The sequence below is a fragment of the Lathyrus oleraceus genome, chromosome 4 (assembly GCF_024323335.1).
Source record: "Lathyrus oleraceus cultivar Zhongwan6 chromosome 4, CAAS_Psat_ZW6_1.0, whole genome shotgun sequence".
Taxonomy (NCBI): Eukaryota; Viridiplantae; Streptophyta; class Magnoliopsida; order Fabales; family Fabaceae; genus Lathyrus; species Lathyrus oleraceus.
The window spans coordinates 161,737,675-161,764,439 of NC_066582.1; the positions used below are offsets into that span (position 1 = coordinate 161,737,675).

General features: G+C 40.6%; 1 non-coding gene across 1 annotated transcript; it reads left to right on the forward strand.

Annotated features, from left to right (window-relative positions):
• The first annotated feature begins 19,426 nt into the window (after window positions 1-19,426).
• Window positions 19,427-19,533, forward strand: LOC127077119 (small nucleolar RNA R71). Its single transcript, XR_007787100.1, has one exon. It is a non-coding gene; the product is annotated as a small nucleolar RNA R71 (small nucleolar RNA).
• Window positions 19,534-26,765: the final 7,232 nt, after the last annotated feature.

The following is a 26,765-nucleotide window of genomic DNA, read 5'->3' on the forward strand; positions in this document are numbered from 1 at the left end:
CCCCTAGCAGGGTAATCTCCAAGCGGTTCAGGTTCGATGGAGTGCATCCTCAGCAAGGTTTGTCTTTCCCCAGCAGGGTGGAAGTTGACGTGATTATAAGATCCTCAGCACAGTTCTTGGAGTTCCCCGGTGTTGTCTCTGGAGGAGACGTGTGTTTATGCATTCATCATTTAGATAAGCATAGCATATTGCATCATTAGTGCATAGCATTTCCATGATCATGGGGCATTGTGTAAAACAAAAAAACTCATGCATCAACATTGCAAACATGTCCATTAGCCCTAGGCCGTGGTGACCAGCCGAGATTGGATTGTTGGAAAGAGTTTAGCATCGCGCCATTGGATCGGCTTCAGAATTGGGTTCATCAGCATGGTTGAAAAGTTGGTGTTTTCCCGACAAGTGACTCCTTAGTTGAGTGGGTATCCCCAGCAGTGTTACTCCCCGAAGTTGGCAGCATTTTGCAAGCTTGGTTCAATTCCCCTAGCATATGTGGGCGTGTCTGATCTCTCCATATAGAGTCGACCCCTTAAGCAGAAAATGTCCACCATTCCTTCTGCGCTCCCCACCGAGATACATCCTCGTGGATGACGGTTGCTTCCGTTCCCTCCCTAATGGGATGGATTTTCCCTATTGAGTTCTTTCCTCATTAGGATGAGTCTTGATTCAGTTTGCCTTCTTGGATCGATCCTGAATTGGCTTCTTGTTCGCTGTCTCTTGTGCTTCTTTGGGGCATAAATGAATGGTTGCTCACTAACCGGCACTCATTCATCTCATCCTTAGCGAAATTTTTGGCTTCTACCAACGAACCGGTAGTTGTAAGTCCTATCTTTGTGGTTTTCTACCTACTAACTGGTAGTTGTAAAATCCCACTTTCATCCCCTAGCAGAGTTAACCCTTTGTGCTCATCCTGGTCGATGACTGGTTACTTTTCTGTGGTTTTCTGCCTACAAACCGGTAGATGTAATCCCCTCTTTGTGGTATTGATAGTCTTGTCCCCTTTGGATACTTGCCTTGATCAAGCAGTATTGTCCCCATTGGGTCTTCCCCTTCTTCTTGGATACTTGCTCCGAGTAAGCAACTTTATCCTCTTTTGATTGGTCATCTTTTGCGTACCTAGTCTGGTACCCCGTTGCCTTTCTTTTCGGTCGTTTATCCATTTAACAACCTACAACCCGGTTATGGATAATCTTCCATGCGAGTGTATTATCTACGTTTTGACGGCTATAGATAATATATCTCATGCACTCTTTGGTCAATCTTTCGATTGTTATCCCCAACATGGGTCTTTGGCATGCGTGTCGGCTGATTTATCACTGTTTTGTTATCTTCGCCGATGCTGATAGACATGAAGAGTTTTCCGGTATTCAAACCGAAGTGGCATTCAGGCCAGTTTTCCGGTATTCAGACCGAGGTGGTATTCAGACCAGTTTTCCCGGTATCCAGACCGAAGTGGCATTCAGGCCAGTTTTCCGGTATCCAGACCGAAGTGGCATTCAGGCCAGTTTCCGATTTCCAGATCGAAGAAGTTCTCAACAATCAGGACGAAGAACTTATGGTATTCAGACCAGTTTTCCGGTATTCAGACCGAGGTGGTATTCAGACCAGTATTCCGGTGTTCAGACCGAGGCGGTATTCAGACCGAAGTGGCATTCAGGCCAATTTTCCGGTATTCAGACCAAAGTGGCATTCAGGCCAGTTTCCGATTTTCAGATCGAAGAAGTTTCGGACGATCAAGTCGATGCAACTTGTGGCATTCAGGCCAGTTTCTGGTATCCAGACCGAAGTGGCATTCAGGCCAGTTCCCGGTATCCAGACCGAAGTGGCATTCAGGCCAGTTCCCGGTATTCAGACCGAGGTGGTATTCAGACCAGTTTTCCCGGTATCCAGACCGAAGTGGCATGCAGGCCAGTTTTCCGGTATTCAGACCGAGGTGGTATTCAGGCCAGTTTCCGATTTTCAGATCGAAGAAGTTTCGGACGATCAAGTCGATGCAACTTGTGGCATTCAGGCCAGTTTCTGGTATCCAGACCGAAGTGGCATTCAGGCCAGTTTCTAGTATCCAGACCGAAGTGGCATTCAGGCCAGTTCCCGGTATCCAGACCGAAGTGGCATTCAGGCCAGTTCCCGGTATTCAGACCGAGGTGGTATTCAGACCAGTTTTCCCGGTATCCAGACCGAAGTGGCATGCAGGCCAGTTTTCCGGTATTCAGACCGAGGTGGTATTCAGACCAGTTTTCCCGGTATCCAGACCGAAGTGGCATTCAGGCCAGTTTTCCGGTATCCAGACCGAAGTGGCATTCAGGCCAGTTTCCGATTTCCAGATCGAAGAAGTTCTCAACAATCAGGACGAAGAACTTATGGTATTCAGACCAGTTTTCCGGTATTCAGACCGAGGTGGTATTCAGACCAGTATTCCGGTGTTCAGACCGAGGCGGTATTCAGACCGAAGTGGCATTCAGGCCAATTTTCCGGTATTCAGACCGAAGTGGCATTCAGGCCAGTTTTCCCGGTATCCAGACCGAAGTGGCATTCAAGCCAGTCTTTCCCGATTTTCAGATCGAAGAAGTTTCCGGTATCCAGACCGAAGTGGCATTCAGGCCAATTTTTCCGATATCCAGATCAAAGTGGTGTTCAGACCAGATTTCCGGTGATCAGACCAACATTGATACTCTCATATTCCGATGCTTAGTGCGGCGTTCAGGCCATGGGTATTCCTGTGTTACCATTTATTTTGGTATTCAGGTCAACTTTCTGTTTCGGTACTCAGGCCGATTCTCACCATATAAGACGGATTCTTCTTTTGAGATTGCTTCTTTGACGATGCTGACAGGCATTGTTTCATAGGGATTCATGATCAAAATCCGGGTCTTCTTAGTATTTAACCATCTCCCACTGGTGGCCCATTATCCCTTTGGAAACCTCATTTTCTTCTCTTTTCTTGCCTTTTTCTTTCCTTTTTGCTATTTTCCATTTTCTTGCGGTAAACCTTTTAATCAATAAATACCTGAAATAAACATAAAATACTGTGTGATAATAAGTGTTAATCGAGTAAAAAGCAATGCATATGGAGCCAAAATTACGATACGTTTTCGCGTTATCAAACTCCCCCATACTTAAACCTTTGCTTGTCCTCAAGCAAATGCCGCATACATGAAAAAGTTTTGTAAAATATTTGCGGCATATATTATCAAGACTCGTAGAAAACACAGTTGCATTCGGATACTCATTCTAGTTTATAAACTTTACTTTAGTTCAAAATTATATTAACAGGTACTCACTTCCACACTAAGGTATCGTTAGAACACACAGTCGCAATGTTGCAACCATAAGTCTCCCTCCTATACAAACCAATTTGAATCATGTTGTCATGCCTAAGTCTACCTTACTAAACCTTCTTTTTATCCTTTTTCATTCTGGCACAATCACATTAAGCCCGTTATCCTTTCACATTCATAGCAAGATAGTCTGTTAGTGACTATGATCTCATCATTATTTATTTCTTTCTTTTTCGCACTTTGGCTCAAATGACAATTGAAGATGGTTATACCATTGGGCTAAATGACCGGGTGAGGGTTACCTAACTTAGAAGGAACAACATTTTTCATACATTTCGTAATCTTTTCTTCTATTAAGCTTGAAATCATACACTTATTTGCATCGACTTCTTGCGTAGTGTGTGCTTAGGATGGTGTTGACTGCTAGATAAACTACTTAAGGAAATATTAAAGGATAGAATTTAAGGATATGGCATGACAAATACTCAAATCGATCTTATACTTGGGAGATTTAAGGTGTTAAAACGATACCGATCTTATAAAGTTTTTTCAAATCTCTACAATTCAACCTCTGTTTGATTTATAGGTTAAAATTTTCAAAAGATGCACTGTATCTCTAAGTCTAGATTTTTGCAAAAAATTTGTATGGCTTAAGTAAATAGGAGAATTAGTAAATAACAGAAATCACACATAAAGACTCGACAACACATTGATATTTAGCTCGACTCACACTTTAACAAAAATTAAAATAACCAAAAAATTATAAAATAACAATAATTTAAATCTAACTAGAAAACGGTAAATAAAAAGCGGTAAAGCTTCCTCCCCCATACTTAAATCTTGCATTGTCCCCAATGCAACGACATAAGATAGGAAAGAAAGGTAGAACCTGGTTATTCTGCTACTGACTCCTTCTACCACGTGGACGTGGACGTCCACCGTTTCCTGGCTGGTGAGGTGGCGTATAGTTTTGGAGATCTTCCACACGCATTGTCAGTGTTGCCATTTCATCGATCAAGCCAGACATGTTTTGTTCGGTCCTGAAAGCATATTCGTGCTGATCATGCTGCATTTGGCGAAGAATTTGCATCATTTCAGTTTGCTGAGCTCCCATGGTTTGGATCTGTAGGTCTCACTGGGCGTCTAATTCTCTACGCTGCAGCGGTTCAGCATAGATCTCATCAAGAGTGGTTGGTGCCACATGTCATACCCCGATTTTGCTCCTGAATTTTTTATGTTTGTTTGACATGCTTGGCCTAACCTTACTTGGGTTTCATATGAAGTTTGTTTTTTTATCCAAAGTTTTGGTGTTGTGATTGTGGATATTTCTATGGTCTGGGTCATCTGAACAACCAGGTTTCTTGTGGGGCAAGCCACTTACTAGTCATGTTATTGGTTCATGGATACTATGTCAAAACCCTAACCTTATGGTATCATTTCATGGTCTTGTTCATATACATCATCAGTCAAGTTATTTTCTTTGCAAAAGTCAAACATTCAAGCCAATTGTGAAAACCAATTTCAATCATTTTTTTAAACCATTTCAATCTATTTCATCCATGTTTAAACCAGTACATATGATTCCATACAAGAAAAATACAAAATTTGGCATTTTTGACCAACTGTTGACTTTGGTCAACAGTTGACTTTTTGGTCAACTTTGACCAAAGTCAACCCAATTTCATTAAACCCTAAATTCACCCATAATTGTCCATTGAATTCCATTTACAAAGAAAATACAAAAAAAATGAAGTTTTGGCCTATTGTTGACTTTGGTCAACAGTTGACTTTTTGGTCAACTTTGACCAAAGTCGACCTCCCCATTTCTTGACCATCAAAAACCTAATCTAACCCATTTGGCCTTGATGCTTCATCCAAAGGTTTTGATTTGATATACTTTTGTTTGGTTTTTTCATTTTTAAGTAATTTGACTCATGTTCAATTTCATGTCCACCATGTCATATGTGTTGCTGCATTTCCAACCCTAACTCCATCTGGCCAAACATGTCCTGCAATCACATAAACATGACCTGAGATACCTTGAAGCGCACATCGAAGCCTGACTGAATCCAAAACTCAGCAAGATGGAAAATCTCACCATGGCTGCAGGCGCATGAACATTGTCCTGCCTTGCTTGCTGCTGTTGCCAACGCAAAATCCACACATCATGTTTATGCCCATAAACCAACACCCTGCAGCTTGTTCAGCAGACCATAAGCCTGCAGTCACAAACGCATTGTATACCAATCCTGCTGCTGCAAGCATGACACCTCCCTGCAGAAATAATCCAGCATAACCAAACTCAGTCTTGACATGTCAAAAACCACCAAGAAACTTTATGCCAACAAACCATACCAATAGTCATCATGCAAACAGGCTGCAACCAGAGCAACTGACAGGCTAACCAATTCACAATGCATTACAAATGAACCTGCAATGTATCAATTGCATCTAAAGCACCAAAATTGCAGTTGGACATGAGAAAATCCATATAGATATTTTTGGTCTATTCCAACCCTTTCTACAGTCTCTTGAAGCTTTGCATGATGGGGAGCATGGAAAGCAACGTAGGCATTTTCTCTATTTTCTCTTTCATCAAGTGCCAGCGAGCAGTAACTTCAGCATTCTAACAAGAAGATTGGCATGTCAGATGGCACTTCTTATTGTGCACCGAGGTTACAAGATGAGCCCGCCTTGCCCTCCTTTTGAGTGTGCACATATGTGGGGACCCCCGTTTGTCTCATCTTTGAAGGACTCCTCACTTCACAGTTCTCTGAGGCAACCTGCATTTGACCTTATACAGACAATCATAGTATCAGATGTTACTGCTTTAATATATTCAGTGCTGAATTGCCGCGTAACTCGTAGCATTGATAGTAGCATGGCATACGAGTTCCTTAAATTGGATGATGAAAGTGATGATATTTTGCTGTCATCTATTCTAGATGGCGAAGAGCAGGATTGTAATAGTTCTTGGAGTGAATTCAATGTGCAGAGTGGTATAGCCTCTCAAGAGTGCCGAGATTGGATGTGCATTCCAATGTTATGGGTTGATGTTTTAGTTGATATCAGTCCCTCAATTCTTCCACTTTCATTTTCCAAAGATCTTTTTTTGGGGTACGATCTCGTTTTCCGATGGTAGAGCTTGAGAGCAGTGCTGAAACGATGCTTCCAGTCAGATCTTGCCTTTCATCTGTTGCTGCAGAAATATCATCTTCGTTTGGGTGGAAACAGTGGTCTTTTACAAGGGATTATTTCAATGGGAAAACTGTTGCTAATATTGTCCTTGTATCTCACTGCTACATCAATACTGACTTGGTCGTTTGTTCCTCGCTCTCTCAAACTGATGATGTGGCTCTCATCTCAGACAAATGAACTTTATCAGCTAGCTGCCGTTGTTTTCTGCTTGTTATCTGCATGGTGCAGTGATAAGCTTGGCCTTAGTCTTGAGCTAGGTTCATTTATGGCAGGTGTTATGATTTCCACAACAGACTTTGCTCAACATACTTTGGACCAGGTGGAACCAATACGGAACCTGTTTGCAGCTCTGTCCCTCTCAAGTATCGGAGTGCTTATACATGTGCAATTCCTTTGGAACCATGTAGATATATTGCTTGCATCTGTTATTTTGGTGGTGGTTATACTGGTACAGTAGAAAATTTGCATTACCGTGAAGCTCCAGTTGCAGATCTTTGTTTGGATTTTACCCTTCCTGGTTATCCAGATTACACTTTGAAACCTGGAGATGAAATTGTCGACCTCAATAATCTAGAGGATTATATATCCATGGTTGTTGATGCCACTGCCAAGACTGGAATAACACGACAACTGGAAGCCTTTAGAGCAGGGTTCAATCAGGTTTTTGACGTCTCATCTTTGCAAATATTTACGCCTCACGAATTGGATTATTTACTTTGTGGCCGTCGAGAATTGTGGAAGACAGAGACACTAGCTGATCATATAAAATTTGACCATGGGTATACAGCCAAGAGCCCTGCAATAGTGAATTTGCTTGAAATCATGGGAGGGTTCACACCGGAGCAGCAGCGTGCCTTCTGTCAATTTGTTACTGGAGCACCTAAGCTCCCACTTGGTGGGCTGGCAGTTCTAAATCCAAAACTAACAATTGTGAGGAAGCTGTCGTCGACTGCAGTAAATACTTCATATAATGGGATTGTGCATTCAGAATCAGCAGATGATGACTTGCCCAGTGTTAAGGCATGTGCTCCCTTAGAACCAAACAACAGCTTGGACCAGTCTTTGTAACGCGGAAGCAGACTTCGGATCATATGCAGACACTCTGTCCACCGAAATCAGACCAAGCATAGATCCTGGTTAGGGAAGTGGTAGATCAGGAACAATTATGACTATTTCTAAAGCTTAATGTTTCCCCTCAGGACCAACTCCAACGAGACAAGTTTTCCAAAGTAATTACAGCACATCAATATCAACCTTTCCTGAAATTTTAGTAGCAAATATTCAATCAATTTCAAGGAGAGTAACAGCCATATCGGGAGAAGCCTTAAAACGAGCATGTAGAGTAAGCAATACGTCATTTAATAGGCATGCCGACCAAGCTGGATCAGAGAGTTGTGATAATGGATTCTAGTTCCTCAAATGAGTCGATTGGGCCTTGCATCCGGATCAGTGCTCCGATCACTATCACTCGAACATAAACACATTCACAGGAAATTGTTGTTCGCAGCACTTCTATTAACGAAGCCAACCTATCCACAATGGTATCTCTACCAGCAGTTCCATTAGACACTGAGGAAGTTCTTCGGATACTTTCAGGGTATGAAATTTCATCTACATCATTTACATCTGCAGCCTCAGCAAATGTATTGGCAGGTGCTCCTTCATCAGCATCCTGTATGCCCGTAGCAGAAGCAGCGGCTCCGTTCTGCAATTCAAAAAATTATCACCAGTCATGCCACCACAACACAAATACCAAAAATCAGTTAATTCTACAACAAACTTTTCAGCTAAGTGAGTTACTGTAGTGAAAGTTTTCTTACCAACAGTAGAGTTTTCAAAATGAAGAGAATTGAGAAGAGGGACCACTAGCTTGAGTAAAGACAAAACCTCCAAGCACCCTCCGTACAGACACTTCCCACTACTCTGAGGAAGCTCAGCAACACAGCAGGAAACAGAGCAGAGAGCAGAGGAGATGAGAGATATATAATAGGAGGCCACTGTTCATGAGAGGAGAGAAGAAAACCCTAATTTCTAAAGGTTAGAGGCGGCCACTGTTCACAGAAGGGCTGGAGGCGAAAATCTGAGAAGAAACCCTAAAAATCCCAAGAGTGATTACCTGGAGGCCAGCGTTTGCACGTCCTACACCGCCACCACTGCGCCATTTTGTAAGGTTTTTTCTTTCTCTCAATCTTTCTCATATGCTTGTTGTCTGAAAATATTTGTGGGGATTGAGGGAGCTGAGTTGGAGAGCGTAAGAGGGTTTTGTTGATGTCATAAGAAGGATGAGTTTCGAGTGCGTGAGATTGCCATTGTTGGAGAAGGTTGAGTTCGCAAGGTGAGAGAGATGAGAAGAAGACGAGCTTCTTGTTTTTTGTTTTTTTTCGTTTCCTTTTTTTTCTGTTTCCTTTTTTTTTTTTTAATTAATTTTTTAATTTGTTTTTTAACAGAGATAAAAAAAACATAAAAATGTTTATATGTTATTTATTTTTCTGTTTCAGCCGGTTCATATATTTAGGGTAGTATTTCAATAGCATATGATCTTGAGTGGTCTGGTGGAGAGGTGTGATTTCATGGTCTTGAGTGGGGTGGGTTCAATACCCGGGTTTGTTGCTTTAGTTTTCTAGTATTTTTTGATCTTTCCATATTTTTCTAGCCTTACCATTTAACTAACATGTTTCCATCATTTATTCATTTTTATTGTTTTATTTTTAATATGACTTATGCGATTATTCATTTTTTAGGATCTATGTGAATTATTATATTTGTGTTTGTTCATTTCATTTGTACAAATTATTTGCCTTTATGTGTGGGTTATGTTACAATCCTAATAAATCATCACAATCTCATTGATAAAAACCATTCAAAACCATTTTAAAATTAAAAAAAATCATATTTTCTCGATTCAATGTCGAGCCCATTTTTTACACCCTTGTAAGTCGATTGCTTCTTAAGCATCGCCATCAACCTCACATAGCTTACTCTTGGGCTTTCTTACAATGAGCCGGTTCCTTCGCACTTACACTCATACATTGTTTAATGCTTCATTATTTCATTCTTTGATTATTTGATTCGATTATATACTTGTTTATATCTTACTTGTCCGATTAACTGTGGCCTACTTGTATGGTGTATAAGGCATGTATTATTATTGTTTGTCTGCCATGAACAATCCCCATTCATAACAAATGTATCCCTCTCCCATGAAATGTATAATATTCTTTTATTCTTTATCCATATGTTAATACAAGAAATAAAATGAACACCCGATCATCATTTCAAAACAAGACCAAAACCTCGATCCAACGTCGAGTAATCATTTTTCAAAACCTAACATAACCAGCACGTATTCATCCACCCTTTTGTAAGTCGATTGCTTTATGCATCGCCATCAACCTTGTAAGTCGATTGCTTCGTGCATCGCCATCTACCCTTATCCCTAACACTTCTCCTTGCTCCATTCGTCGATTCTTGTTCCGATTAGGTAGCACCCATTAGATAGAACCCTTTGCATGATAACATAGGTAGGATTCCCATATCCTTTTGCATGATAACATTAGGTAGGATTCCCATATCCTTTTGTATGATAACATAGGTAGAATTCCCATATTCTTTGCATGCTAACATTAGGTAGATATTCCCATTTGTAAATCCTAAACACTTAAGTACATATTGCATGACAACACTAGGGCAGAGCTTCCCCCACTTCTAGACCTTTCCGAGCGTCTCCGATCCTGTGGCATGTAGTCCGTTCTATTGCAAAGAGGTAACCGCCTAAGACTCGATTCAGCGAGCTGTGACACCTACTGCTAGGACGTGAACACATTGCCCACTCTCCTCTGACACAACTGGTGTCCTCCTTTGTAAGTCCATGTTCAGATGGCAACCCCTATGTAGGGGAACTACATCGCCCTGATCCTTGTTCCAGACGAGGTATGTAGGCAGGTGGTCGTGCGAGACCACTCCGGGCACCTTTCTTTTTTCTTTTTGTGTGTGCTTGACAGTTATAGGCTCGAGTTCCCGACTCCCTATTAACTTGTTTGGTTGTTGTGTGCTTGGAAGCTGATGTAAGTCCATCAAGTGGCATTCGGGTTCCAGTGTGGTTTTGTTGGGTTCGGATGCTGATGCAAGTCCAGTGATTGGCAGTCGGGCTCCACGTTTGCCCCTTTGTGTGTGTTTGGTTCGGATGCTGATGTAAGTCCAGTGATTGGCAGTCAGGCTCCACGTTTGCCTTTGCCTGTGTTTGTTTGTGTGCGTGTAGCCGAACTACGGCAACTCTGATTCTCATGTTCAGATGAGATACGTAGGCACAAGATGCGATGTCTTGCCGAGTTTGACTAACGACTAACAACTAATCCTTGTTTGCTTTCGCCCTTGTTGCGATCCTTTCTCTCGCCCTCGTTGCGATCGAGACTTTCCTTTTCTCTTGCCCTAGTTGCAATCGAGACCCTTACTTCCGTAGTTAGCTGAACTACGTTTTGCTCTGATTCTCATTCCCGATGAGATACGTAGGCATAAGACGCGACGTTTTAACGAGCACACTCCTCTCCAACCCATAGGTAGCCGAGCTACGAAGACTCTGATTCTCATATTCAGATGAGATACGTATGCAGTGGATGCGACATCCGTGCGAGTCATTTTCTTTGACCCCTTCTTTTAGTAAATAGTACATTAGATAAACATACACCATTTAGACAAGAACAACAAGAGTGGATCCCGTAGAGTACTACGGATGCGTAGGGGTGCTAATACCTTCCCTTCGCATAATCGACTCCCGAACCCAAGATTTGGTTGCGAGACCTTGTCTTTTCCTTTCCTTCTCTTCAGGTTTACTTCGAGCGTTTCCTTTCCCTCCTTTGGGATAAATAACGCACGGTGGCGACTCTTCTGTCATTTTTCTTTCGCCGGTTGTTTTTTTCGCAGACAGTATTTTTCGGGTTGCGACACCACATTTCTTCTTGGTCTTTGACTGGAAGATGTATCTACAACATTTTCAAATGAAGTGTGTGTGGTGTATGGGTCAGTAGCGGGAGCAGTTTTATCCGGAATGTGATCCTCATCGGTGTCCCCGCCAGCAGCTACATTCTCAGGAATGGGCGCGGGGAATTGGTTAGGCACCGGATCATTAGTATAACAATAATTATCCGGGTTGCGCACATCTATGCAATTTGGATTTGGGAGGATAAAATCTTGTAACACATTATTAGCAATTATTAAATTAAATCTACCGTCGCTCCTGCGTTTTACTAGTTTCATGCTCCTTGCCATGTTAATGTCAATGGCATGATGCGAGAGCGGGGTTAGCCTGGAGAATTTTTCTTCGAGTCCTAGGACTCTGGCTATGGAGGTTATTAAACCTCCAAAAATAATCGGGCCTCGCTTCGCATTGACAATGACCTGCATGTGAGATAGAATAAAAGGGACGATATTCACCTTTTGTGGCAAAAATATGGTGAACAAATAAAAGAGTTCTTTTTCGTTCACCTTGTTAGAATTTTCTTGGCTAAAAATGGTGCACACCAATATTTGGCGGAAATATTGAATAGCCGGGTTTTGAATTAAAATGGCTTTGTTTCCCTCAAAACTATGGGTTACTGTACTAGTTATTTCCCTCCAAAATGGTTGAAAGGCGCGTTGCCAACCCCCAGTATCTGGGACCTCACGTACTACACCATCCCCATGGGGAAAATGTAGCAGGTCCGCTAGTTGGGAAAATATAAGGGCGTATTCGACATTAAATAAACGAAACTGGACAGTCCCACTGGAGCAGTTTGTGTTGGGTGTGGGACTAAAGATTAATTAGCTTAGGAATTCTAGTGTTAGTTGAGCATAGACAGGGTCCTTGAGAGATAGAAAATAATTCAAATTTAAAATATCTAGCATATAGTTAACGTTATCTTGAATTCATAAGGCATATAAACAGTGTTCATCGGCATACCTTGTTGATTCAATCTTTCTGGCGCTTAAAGACGTGTACGTTTCCTCTTGTAATTTGCCTCGATTGCCACTTCTGAACACTATTTCGTATTCTCTCATCTGTGCCATAATGGTTTTCACACTCCTTGTGTAATATAGTGAGAATAGAGCAAGAGAGGAGAGAAATATGTAAATGAGAGGTGTGATTTGTTGAGGTAGTGGTGGTGGTTTATATAGAGGTGAAGGTGGTTAGAAAATTAATTGGTAAATAAATAGCGTTTACCATATTCAATGCCTTGGTCCAAGAGTTTTGAAAGTGGTTGAATGGAATTAAGACATTGTCTGCATGTAAGGAACATCACAATAAAGGTGATTTGAATGGTCCAAATACATAGCCTGCGTGTGCAGGCTTGTGTAGTGGCCTACGCCACTTTTGGTGTGTGTGGCGGGTGCCACTATGGGCCATGTGGCGGGTGCCACAACCCTCACATGGGCGCCACAATTGTGTGTGGCAGGCGCCACATGCAGTGTGGTTTCCCATGTGTGTGCTTTTATTTTACTTTGATCATGCAATTTTTAATTTACCAATAATATAGTGTATGGGAATAGTAAACATGATACATTGGAATGGAATTTAATCGCAAAATTGACGAATGAAAGAATCGGGTAGTAGGAAAAAAAGAAATAATATGTCTACTGGAATAAAGTAATTAAATAACTTCCAATGAGTAAAAGTAAATAACAATAAAATCCTAAACAAGAAAATAAAATAAAATAAAAGTCAGTAAATCGGTAACACTATAATAAATTAGCCATTACGGCGACTGCTGGTAGAAGGAGCGAACAAGTAGAAGTGTTGGTAAATGTGATCCAGGTTCTCTGTCACTACATCCATAAATCCTTGGAATTCCACGCGGAGGGTGCTCAGCCCGCCTCGCAGATTAGCGACATCTGTCTGAACAACTTCGATGGCAGCATCATGATCGGTAAGAGGTGCAACAGGTATGACTGAGGCATGTGATTCAGCATCAGATAGATAATTGTCATGGTGATCATGGATTTGAGGTGGTGGTCCATCCAAATCATAGAGCCGGTTGTTCCTATCATGTACACTCGTCCTAGGGTCTGGCAGGGTAAACAGGTGTACTGGTTGGCTGTTAATGAGGAATTCAAATACATCTGGGCCTAGGTTCCTAATGATACCGGTGTTGACACAAAACCGGATGTTCATAGGTTGTATAACCCTGACTACTGGGTAGTGTAGTCCCATTGCATGCGCTATCATGGTCACTAAGCCTCCCACTAAGATTGGTCCATAGTCTTCCTGTGTTATACGATACATATTAGCTATCATAAATGTAGAAACGTTAATAGGTCGGGCATGTGATGCGCAGTACATTATAAATAATTTTTCTTTGGACACAAGGGTTCTACTCTTTTCCTTTCCAAATAGGGTGTGAGCTAGGATCTTATGAAAGTAGCTAATGGCAGGGTTATGGATATTCTCTGATTGCATAAGGCCTGGCTTGGGATGGTTGTTTCCAGTGATGCTACCCCAAAAGAGGTCTAATTGATTATCCACAAGTATGTTTTCCTAGGTAATAGTAAATGTATCAGGGCCATTAGGATATGCTAATAATTCAGCCATTTCTCTGTGGGTGTAGTGGTAGTCTTTGTCAAACAACCTAAAGGTGATTAGGCCTTTGTTAAATCCCATACCATGGTTTGGCAGGTACACTAGGGAGCTTAAGAATTCTAAGGTCAACCTAGTGATGGAACTAAATTTTCTCTTGATAGCAAAGGTGTCCCAGCCTAGTTGGTTAATTAGGAACATAACACTGTCTCTTATACCTAATTTGGTCATGGAGCGTCCATCTGGGTACAAGGTTAGTGTCATTTCTCTCTGAGCTAGAGCCTCAAAACGTCTCCTTTGAGCTCCGCCTCTGAAGACTATATCCATGTAATTACTTGTTACATTGTGATAGTTAGTAGCTAGATAAAATCAAGTAGATAATAACATTAAGTTAGTAATGGTCAATAATACAGAAATGTACCGATTAACTTTATGAGAAATAAATAAAGAAGAAAACAAAGAAATGAAAATTAAGTAAATGTAATAATTATAAACTTGTGATGAAGTTAAAGACAGAGTGTGGGTTGTCTCCCACCAAGCGCTTTGTTTATTGTCGTAAGCTCGACAGAAATATGATAGGTGCTATTCTTTGAATGAGCGTGAGGCTCTGTAAGCTTAAGATTTGCAATGAAATCATTGTTATCACTATTGTGGTAATGTTTCAACCGTTGGCCATTTACTATGAATGGTTCGCTTGTTTTTCCTTTTATCTCTATTGCTCCATTCAGAAAGATATTGGTAATTTCGAAGGGACCGGACCACCTAGAACAAAGTTTTTCGGGAAAGAGTCTGAGGCGGGAGTTAAACAGGAGTACTTTATCGCCTTGGTTAAACTTTTTCCTTAATATGCGATTTTCGTGCCATTTTTTTGTTCTTTCTTTATAGATTCAGGCATTCTCATACGCATCTAGCCTAAGTTCTTCTAGTTCATGGATATCTAATATTCTTTTCTCGCCCGCGGTAGTATAATTGAGATAAAGGGTCTTAATCGCCCAATATGCTTTATGTTCTAATTCTATCGGCATATGACATGATTTTCCATAAACTAGCTTAAAAGGTGTGGTTCCTATTGGGGTCTTATAAGCTGTCCTATATGCCCACAAGGCTTTTGATAATTTTGAGGACCAATCTTTCCTAGAGGTGGCAACTGTCTTTTCTAAGATTTGTTTAATTTCTAGGTTTGAGACTTCTACTTGCCCACTCGTCTGTGGGTGGTAAGGTGTTGCTACGCGGTGCCAGACTCCATATTTCAGTAATAGCTTTTCAAAAATCTTTGAAATAAAATGGGAGCCACCATCACTGATGACAAGTCTCTGCACTCTGAATCTAGGGAAGATTATACGCTTAAAGAGTCTAATTACCACTCGTGTGTCATTCGTTGGAGAGGCTATGGCCTCAATCCATTTTGATATGTAATCGACCGTAACAAGGATATACTTGTTACCAAAAGAAGATGGGAAAGGTCCCATAAAATCGATTCCCCAAACATCGAAGACTTCTACTTCCAAAATGCTTTTAAGCGGCATCTCGTCGCGTCTAGATATGTTGCCAGTACGTTGACACCGGTCGCAATTTGTGATCGCGATGTGGACATCTTTCCGTAGAGTAGGACAAAAGAGGCCAGCTTGCAAGATCTTAGCACAAGTCTTCGAGGTGCTTGCATGTCCTCCACAAGGAGCAGAATGACAGTGGGAAATTACGTTTTCTACCTCATCTTCTGGGACACATCGACGAAAAATTCCGCCGGCGCCTCTCTTGAAAAGTAGAGGCTCGTCCCAATATAGTGTTTAAGATTGTGGAAGATTTTTTTCTTTTGTTGGTAGGTCAAGTCTGGCGGAAGCACCCTAGTTGCTAAGTTATTGACGAAGTCAGCGTACCATGGTAGTGCGGTTTGGGTGTAAATTGCTTCCACTACTTCGTTTGTTTTGGTATTCTTATGGGTTAACGCATCTTTAGCTGTATCGCTTTCTAATTGGGCCATGATTCTTTTGTACAAAAAGTCATCGTTTATAGGCACTCGTTTAGGTTCAATACCTTCCATTCTTGACAAGTGATCGGCTACGATGTTTTCAGTGCCTCTTTTATCCTTGATTTCTAGGTCAAACTCTTGTAATAGTAAGATCTACCTTAGGAGTCTTGGTTTGGCGTCTTTTTTGTTTAACAGGTACCTAATTGCAGCATGATCGGTATATATAATTATCTTTGCTCCTACTAGGTAGGAATGGAATTTATCCAGAGCAAACACTACGACTAAAAGTTCCTTCTCTGTGGTGGCATAGTTCATCTGTGCAGGATCTAGGGTTCTACTTGCATAGTATAATGCATGAAGTTTCTTGTCCCTTCTTTATCCTAAGACTGCGCCTACAACATAGTCACTAGCGTCACACATGATTTCAAAAGGTAATCTCCAATCGGGTGGTTGCATGATAGGTGCGGTAATAAGAGTTGTTTTAAGTTGTTCAAACGCCGGTAGGCATTTGTCGTCAAAGACGAATTCAATGTCTTTCATCAATAAGCCAATAAGTGGTTTGGTGATTTTTGAGAAATCTTTAATGAATCGCCGGTAGAAACCGGCGTGTCCTAAGAAGCTTCGTATTTCTCTTACAGTTTTCAGAGGCTGGAGGTTTTCTATAACTTCTATTTTGGCCTTGCCGACTTCAATCCCTTTGTTGGATATTATGTGTCCGAGCACGATTCCTTGTCGGACCATGAAATGGCATTTTTCCCAGTTTAGCACTAGGTTCACTTTTACGCATCTTTTAGTACCATTTCAAGATTCGGTAAGTAGCCCTCAAAGCTCTATCCGCATACAGAGAAATCGTCCATGAAGACTTCCATGATTTCATCTATGAAATCAACAAAAATTGACATCATGCATCTTTGGAATGTTGCGGGAGCGTTACACAGTCCGAATGGCATTCGACGGTAGGCGAATGTACCATAGGGGCATGTGAAGGTCGTTTTCTCTTGGTTGTCGGGATGAACGGGAATTTGGAAAAATCCTGAATAACCGTCTAGGTAGCAGAAGTGAGAATGCTTAGCCAATCGTTCAAGCATTTGATCAATAAACGGTAAAGGAAAATGATCCTTCAGAGTGGCTTTGTTTAATTTTCTATAGTCAATACACATTCTACTTCCAGTAACCACTCTTTGTGCTATATATTCTCCTTTTTCATTGTTAACAACTGTGACGCCCTTCTTCTTTGGTACTACATGCACTGGGCTGACCCATTGACTATCGGATATTGGATAGATAATACCTGCTTCTAACAGCTTTTGTACTTCTTTCTTTACTACATCACTCAGAATGGGATTTATCCTTCTTTGGTGTTCTCTAGAGGTCTTACTGTCTTCCTATAGCATTATGCAATGCATGCATATGGAAGGGCTTATTCCTTTTAGATATGAGATATTGTAGCCTAAAGTAGTTGGGTATTTTCTTAAAACGTGTAGAAGCTTTTCGGTCTCTATCTGTCCTAAGTCTGCATTTACGATTATAGGTCGCTCAAGTTCAGTGTTTAGGAATTCGTACCTTAGATTTTTGGGTAAAGTCTTAAGGTCTAGGGCTGGTTTCTTTGGGGAAGGCATATGATCGGGCATTAGTGCTAGGCATTCACTTAGGCTGTCATCTTGGTATTCCGTACTTAAATTTTCATCTTCAAAAGTAGGAGGCCTTGGAATTTTCAGTATTTCGGAGTATGATGTTTGTTCATTCTCCATTTCTCTTATGCATTTGTCGATGACATCTAGTAGACAACATGTGTCGTTATTAGCTGGTGCCTTTAGGAATTGCATCAAAATGAATTCGACCTTTTCCTCACCAACTTCGAAGGTTAGCTTGCCTCTTTTAACATCTATGATAGCTTCGGCTGTAGCTGGGAATGGTCTTCCTAATATGATAGGGATGTTGGAATCCTCTTTTATATCCATGATTATAAATTCTGTAGGAATATAGAATTGTCCTATGCGCACCGAAACGTTTTCTAGCATACTTACGGGAAATTTAACAAAACGGTCTGCAAGTTGGACGGACATCCTCGTAGGTCTTAGTTCTCCCATTTTTATCCTTTCGCATATGGACAAGGGCATTAAACTAATATTGGATCCTAAGTCGCATAAAGCTTTGTCGATGACAAACTTTCCGATTACACAGGGTATGGAGAAACTACCCGAGTCTTTTAGCTTATGAGGCATATTGTTTTGTATTATGGCGCTACACTCAGCAGTAAGTGTAACGGTTTCGTTATCCTCTATCTTCTTCTTGTTAGATAATATTTCTTTGAGAAACTTAGCATATGAGGGCATTTGAGTTATGGCTTCTGTAAAGGGTATTGTGATATTCAATTGTTTTAGAAGCTCTACGAATTTTTTAAATTGCCCTACACTTTTAGATTTAACAAGTCTTTGAGGATAATAGATAGGGGGTTTATACGGTGGTGGAGGCACATAAGGTTCTTCTTTCTCTACGACCTCTTCGTTTTTATCTTCCTCTTATTTGTCTTCCTTATCAGTTACCTTACCTGGGTCTTGATGCATGGATGGGTTTTGAGTTCTAGGGTCGATCGGTCCGTCTAGTTCTGTCCCACTTCGTAGTATAATAACATTTGCATGACCTTTCGGGTTTGGTTGCGGCTGTCCAGGAAATGTGCCTGCAGAAGCAGCGGTTGGTGCTTGTTGTTGAGCCACTTGTGAGATTTGCGTTTCCAATATTTTGTTATGGGTGGCTAATGCGTCTACCTTGTTCGCTAACTGCTTGATTTGCTCACAAGTGTGTATGTTTTGATTTAAGAAATCTTTATTTGTTTGGGCTTGGGTAGCTATAAAGTTTTCTATCCTTATTTCTAAGTTTGATTTTCTAGGAGCATTTTGAGTGTTTATGGCAACTTTTCGATATCCTGGTGGTACAGTAGGTGCTTGGTTAGGTGCATACAATGCATTATTATTTTTGTACGAGAAGTTAGGATGGTTCTTCCAACCTGGGTTATAGGTATTTGAGTAGGGGTTTCCTTGGGCATAGTTCACCTGGTCAGTGGAGGTTCCTATCAAGAGTTGACATTCTAGGGCAATGTGCCCTTGAACTCCGTATATCTCGCAGTTTGGTGCTACGACAGCCATGGTGGCTGCTGGTGTTATGGTCAAGCTGTCTATCTTCTGGGCCAGGGCATCTACCTTGGCGTTGACATGGTCAAGACTGCTTAATTTGTACATGTCGCCCTTCGGTTGAGGTTTCTCTACAGAGGTTCTTTCGCTTCCCCATTGGTAATGATTTTGGGCCATACTTTCGGTGAGTTGATAGGCCTCGTTGTATGGTTTATCCATCATTGCGCCACCTGCGGCGGCGTCTATTGTCAATCTTGTATTGTACAAGAGACCGTTATAAAAGGTGTGAATGATCAGCTATTCTTCTAGACCGTGATATGGGCATAGCCTCATCATGTCTTTATATCTCTCCCAAGCTTCAAAAAGTGATTCATTATCCTTTTGTTTAAACTCGTTTATTTGGGCTCTTAGCATAGCCGTCTTGCTAGGTGGGAAATATCGAGCTAAGAAGACTTTCTTCAACTCGTTCCACGTAGTGACAGAGTTGGATGGAAAAGAATGGAGCCAAGCTCTAGCTCTATCTCTTTATGAAAATGGGAAAAGACGGAGTCTTATAGCTTCTGAGATGACACCATTCGCTTTCACCGTGTCTGCCTATTGCAAAAATACTGACAAGTGTAGGTTCGGGTCCTCCGTGGGACTACCTGAAAACTGGTTTTGCTGTACGGCTGACAACAATGAGGGTTTTAGCTCGAAATTGTTGGCTTCGATCGTAGGGGCAGCGATGTTGTTATGAGGTTCATCCCGTGAAGGGATTGCATAATATTTAAGAGGAAGGTTGTGCACTGGTTCGGCCATCTCTAGTTGAACAATTGATTCAGAAGTAGGAATGTTAAGGTCAGGAAGATTTAGCTGATACAATGTTCCCATATCAAGTCTCGTATCCGGCGTTCAAATCTAAGATAATGCTCGGGTTCTTAGAGTTGTAGCTTTAATTTCTTGCCTTGAGAGCGAGTACTTGGCATACACTCGACAGATGTAGAAAGGGAAAAAGAATTGTTTGCCTTAGTCTATACTGGGTAACGCTAGAGTTACAATATTGACTAAATTAGTCCCCGACAACGGCGCCAAAAACTTGAGCGCGACTTTGGTAAGTCTATGTGAATCATGACTACAAGTGCACAGTCCTATCACGTAGTTTTAAAGATTATCAAACCCACAAGGACTAATAATCGAACGTAAAATAGTCCAATGTTGCTATGTAAATCTAAGGCTGATGATTGTTCTATCATTGAAGGGATGAAGAGAAATAACTATAACGTAAATAGAATAAAGATATGAGATATAAGGGATATCAGTATGTGGTACATCATGAAGGAGAATTGTGATCCAAAACGCAGCGGAATTTAAAAATTTCTCCTTCAATGATCCTTACGAATGGGCATGATCAGTGATAGAATCGTTACCTCTTGTGGCGATCACGAACGTTGAACGATGACAACGACTCTACTCAGTCCACACAAACGGATTCCTTCAATCTCAGTGCTAGCTGCTACGAATGAAGGCTTTGAGTCAGATAGAGAGAGAGAAACGAAATCGCAAGTGTTACAATGCTTCTACACAAGGGTTCTATTTATAGAACCACTTGTGTGGGCTACAAGCTAAAAAGCCCACTCAAGTGTATATGGCCCATATCTTATAATATGCCAAAATCACTTAAGCTCGTGGTACCTTACCATATTTCGTATTCTACTTAAGTACACCGTACCTTACGATGTTCTATAATTCACTTAAAGGCACCGTACATTACAGTATTCCTTAATTACTATATCTCTCATCAATCTGTCCTTTGTGTGTGACCCTATAGGTTTTCGCGGCATTGGTAATTATATTAAATCACGTATTTAACATAATAAACAGTGAGCGGTATCTAGCAACACATCACTACTACCCAAGACACGAAAATGTCATGTGATCTGACAAATCCTTCTGTGATAATAATTATGTGTATAATTATCCTTTTGCCCTTATGTCTATATTGAACACAAGGCATAGACCGTGTCATCCTTGTCTAGTTCAATATTGGGCCCATAGACATTTATCCTGTTACGCAGGATGGGCAAATTCCATCTAGGTCACTCATGTCCCTTAGCATGCGTCGTGGAGTACCCATCAACTATCTTTATGGTCATCCAGTTACGGACAACGTTTGATCAACAATAAGGCACTCGACTCTACATCTAGGGTCCATAGTGGTTTCAGGTCGAAGGGTGGTATACACCACTATCACCATGAGAATAACTTATTACACTTTGCATAACATTCTATATAGTATTCTCATAGCGGGTCAATCCAGTATAAATATTACTCTTAATATTCATACCTATGTTTGAGACTTGATAACTCCTTATCCATGATCCATGAGATGTGATCATCAGTCTATAAACATAATAATCTTCATGCTTTAATGTTATCCCACTTCACAATAAAGCTCAACTACGGATACTTTAAGAATAGTGTCCTTATGTTTAATGTGCTCTAATGATTAAGTCACACTTGATACATTAAAAGGACTATCTATTCCAGGGACTTTATTAAATAAACATAATAAAGAAAAAGCCTTTTATTATTAATAAACAATTCGATACAAGTACCAAAAGTATTGGCCTCTAGGGCTTACACCAACAATCTCCCATTAGCACTAGAGCCAATCAGGCATACCCCTAATGCCCATAGATCTAGTATGGCCATCATGCTTATGCTGCGCAAGAGGCTTTGTCAGTGGGTCAGCAATATTTTCAAGTGTAGGTACTCTACATATTTTCACATCTCCTCTATTTATTATCTCTCGAATGAGGTGATAACGCCTAAGTATGTGTTTGGATCGTTGGTGAGATCTAGGCTCCTTAGCTTGTGCGATAGCACCATTGTTATCACAATAGAGACCAATGGGATCCACAATGCTAGGAACTATGTCAAGTTCACTAATGAACTTTTTGATCCAAACAACTTCCTTTGCTTCACTTGAGGCAGCAATATACTCGGCCTCGGTTGTAGAATCAGCAATTGTATCTTGCTTTGAACTTTTCCAGCTCACAGCGCCACCGTTTAAGCAAAACACGTAACCAGATTGCGATCTAAAGTCATCCTTATCTGTCTGGAAGCTAGCATCGGTGTATCCAATTATAGCCAACTCTTCCTGACCTCCATATATCAAGAATGAGTCCTTTGTCCTTCTCAAATACTTAAGGATATTCTTGACAGCTACCCAATGGGCATCACCAGGATCAGATTGGTACCTACTCGTTGCACTTAAAGCATACGAGACATCTGGTTGAGTACATAACATGGCATACATGATAGATCCTATTGCAGATGCATATGTGATCTTATTCATGTGATCCCTTTCTTCCTTAGTTGAAGGGGATTGTGTTTTTGATAGACACAGGCCATGTTGCATAGGTATGAATCCTTTCTTGGAATCATGCATGTTAAAGCGTCTCAGCACTTTGTCTATGTACGAACTCTGACTTAGGCCAAGCAGTTTTTGTGATCTATCTCTATAGATTCTGATTCATAATATATAGGCTGCTTCACCTAGGTCCTACATAGAAAAGCATTTCCCCAACCAAGACTTTACTTGTTGCAAGGTAGGGACATCGTTTCCAATAAGTAATATGTCATCTACATATAATACCAGGAACACGATCATGCTCCCACTAACCTTCTTGTAGACACAAGGCTCATCTTCGTTCTTGATGAATCCATATTGTTTTACTGTTTCATCAAAACAAAGATTCCAGCTTCTGGAAGCTTGCTTCAATCCATAGATTGACCTTTGTAACTTACATATCTTTTGGGCTTCTTCTGGCATGTCAAATCCTTCAGGTTGTGTCATGTACACATCCTCAAGAAGATTCCCATTAAGGAAAGCAGTTTTGACATCCATCTGTCATATTTCATAATTATGATATGCAGCGATAGCAAATAAAATCCGAACAGATTTAAGCATTGCAACTGGTGAAAAGGTTTCATCATAGTCAACCCCATGAATTTGTTTATATCCTTTTGCAACCAGTCTTGCCTTACAGGTATGTACCTTACCATCCATGTCAATCTTCTTTTTGAAGACCCACTTGCGTCCTATAGGGTTAACTCCTACAGGAGGCTCTACCAAGGTCCAAACTTGGTTTGTGTACATGGAATCCATTTCAGATTTCATGGCTTCTAGCCACTTCTCAGACTCGGGACCAATTATGGCCTCTTGGTAAGTCACAGGCTCATCTTGATCCATGAGTAATACATCACCTTGATCAGTTATGAGATATCCATATCTCTCAGGTATGTGACGTATCCTGCTTGTCCTACGCTGGTCTTGTTCTACTTGAGCAGGTTGCTCTTCCACAACTACTTGTGTTTCCTGCTCTAATTCCTCCATAGGTGTATCGATGCTTTGTGATTCTTGAATTTCTTCAAGCTCTACTTTCCTCCCACTAATTCCTTTGGAAATAAAATCCTTTTCTAGGAAAACTCTAGTTCGAGCGACAAACACTTTGCCCTCTGAAGGATTGTAGAAGTAATACCTTCTTGTTTCTTTAGGATACCCCACAAATAAGCATTTGTCAGATTTGGGCTCAAGCTTAGTTGAAATTTGTCGTTTCACATAAACTTCGCAACCCCAAATCTTCATGTAAGACATATGTGGTTTCTTACCACTCCATATCTCATATGGTGTCTTCTCAACCTTTTTGGATGGAACACGGTTAAGTGTGTAAGCTGCTGTCAATAGTGCATGTCCCTAAAAGGAGTTTGGAAGATCGACGTGACTCATCATGGATCAGACCATGTCTAACAGGGTTCAATTTCTTCTCTCAGATACACCATTCCATTGGGGTGTTCCAGGAGGAGTAAGTTGGGATAGGATCCCACACTCTTTCAGATGGTCATCAAACTCTAGGCTTAAATACTCACCACCTCGATCTGATCGAAGAGTTTTAATATTCTTACCTAGTTGGTTTTGTACTTCATTCTTGAATTCCTTGAACTTTTCAAAGGACTCTGATTTGTGTTTCATTAAATACACATAACCATATCTACTGAAATCATCAATAAATGTGATGAAGTACTGAAAACCTCCTCTGGCTGGTATGTTCAGTGGTCCACATACATCAGTATGTATGAGGGCCAAAAGATCATTAGCTCTTTCACCTTTTCCTGTGAATGGAGACTTTGTCATCTTTCCAATTAAACAAGATCTGCATGTCTCATATGATTCATAATCAAAAAAGTCCAAGAGTCCATCTTTATGGAGTTTGGAAATGCGTTTCTCATTTATGTGGCCTAATCGACAATGCCAAAGGTAAGTTAGATTTAACTCATTAGGTTTCATCCTTTTAGTATTAATGTTATAAATAGGCATTTCAAGATCAAGGACATATAGCCCATTGTTCATTTGTGCAGTAGCATAGAATATATCATTCAAATAAATTGAGCAACAATTGTTCTTTATTATAAATGAAAAACCAAACTTGTCCAAACAAGAAACGGAAATAATATTCCTGCTAATTGCAGGTACATAATAACAGTTCTCTAACTGGATTATTAAACCACTAGATAAAGTCAATACATAAGTTCCTACGGCTAAGGCAGCAACCTTTGCTCCATTGCCAACTCGTAGGTCGACTTCACCTTTTGCCAAATCTCTACTCCTTTTTAGTCCCTGCACATTGGTACAAATGTGAGAACCGCATCCAGTATCTAATACCCATGATGCAGAAGTAGATAAATTAATTTCAATAACAAAAATACCTGAAGTTGAAGTCTCTACTCCATTCTTCTTATCTTCCAGGTACTTTGGGCAGTTTCTCTTCCAGTGTCCGGTCTTACCGCAATGGAAGCAGGTGCCTTCTTTTGCTATGCCTCCACTAGGCTTTAAAGCAGCAACGGTGGGTTTGGGTTTGGCAACTTCCTTGCCTTTTCCTTTATCACCCTGCTTGGTGGCCCTTTTGTTCTGTCTCCTTCCATTTTCGATCATCAGAATGGACTTCCCTTTTAACTTCAGATTCTGCTCAGCAGTTCTTAACATGGCTAGCAGTTCAGGAAGAGATTTGTCCATATCATTCATATTGAAATTTAGGACAAATTGACTGAATCTATCTGGCAACGATTGCAAGATCAAATCAGTCGCAAGTTCCTTTCCGAGGGGAAAACCCAATCTCTCAAGATTTTCCACATACCCAATCATCTTGAGCACATGGGAACCTACATGGGCTCCCTCAGCTAACTTGCCTTGAAAAAGGGCTTTTGAAACTTCAAACCTCTCATGCCTTGCTTTCTCTTGATAGAGCATCTTCAGGTGTTCGATCATATCGAACGCTGCCATGTTCTCATGTTGCTTTTGCAATTCTGAGTTCATGGTAGCTAGCATGAGACAAGCAGTTTCATTGGCATCATCGACATGCTTCTTATAAGCATCTCTTTTTGCCTTAGGTGCAGAACTAGGAGGTTCCTCTTTAGGAACAGGTTTCTCCAAGACATACAACTTTTTATCATGTTTGAGGACAATCCTCAGGTTTCGGTGCCAATCCAGAAAATTTGTCCCAGACAATTTTTCTTTGTCAAGGATTGATCGCAAGATGTTGTTAGAGGTGTTTGTTGTCATGGTAATCTACATAAGAATTAATGAAAATATAAGTATCAATAACATATTTAATTAGGCCTTTAATTAAATATGCTCCCACTATTTTACTCAAAACAAATGACCCTCATCATTTGATTTGGAAAATCCCGTTGGAAGATTTTCTAGTGGGTCGAGATCCATATTTCACTTCGTTTTAAGTCCGCGTAGGCGGATTACACAAAACTAGGTTATTTAGGTAGGAACTCCTTCCAATTGTATCTAATACAACTCTCGAATATTTTAGTTGGGTGAATAACTCCTTATTCCAATCCATCACATGGATAATTTCCAACTCTTGCTTCTAAACATATATAATCTTATTATAATTTGTTTAGTAAAGTTTGACCCATTGTTTTAACAATTGGATATTACAATTATCCCATCGCACCTTACTAATATAGAACATGCACCTCGCGTAGGCGAAACCTACATTATCCGATACTAGTCTTGATGAGTGTTAAAACTTGGAAAGCATAAACTTAATATTTAATTTGAGGGAATTTGCAATTATTCTGATCTCACCGGCTTATTTATCATATAAATCGTCTCTCACATGCATCAACATACATTCACATGCATCAACATACATATATAATGAAACAATTATGGTCCCTAGCGCAATTGTTCTCCCAAGCCAATGAGAGAACCTAAGCTAACCTAATAACGATCTAAGCTTCTCCAAGCAAGATCTTCAAGGTTGTCCTCCTTTGATATTGACTTCTTCTCTTTCTTCATAACATTACATTACATAAAAGAAACTCGTTTTACATACGAGGGAGTGAGATGAGAAAAGAAGTTACATTGAGAGATTAAAAGAGAGGCACGACACGCAGGTCGTATTTTAAAATCCAAAACAAAATAAAGGAAAACTAAGGCCATAACCGATCACCACAAGAAAAAAATAAACACATTATTATTATTATTAATTTTAATTCTTTTTATTTATTAAAACCAAATTAAATTTCGACGATCGATCACACTACGCAGAGTTAGCCGGGGTCCGCTGCCCGGTCAGCGGGAACGGGTG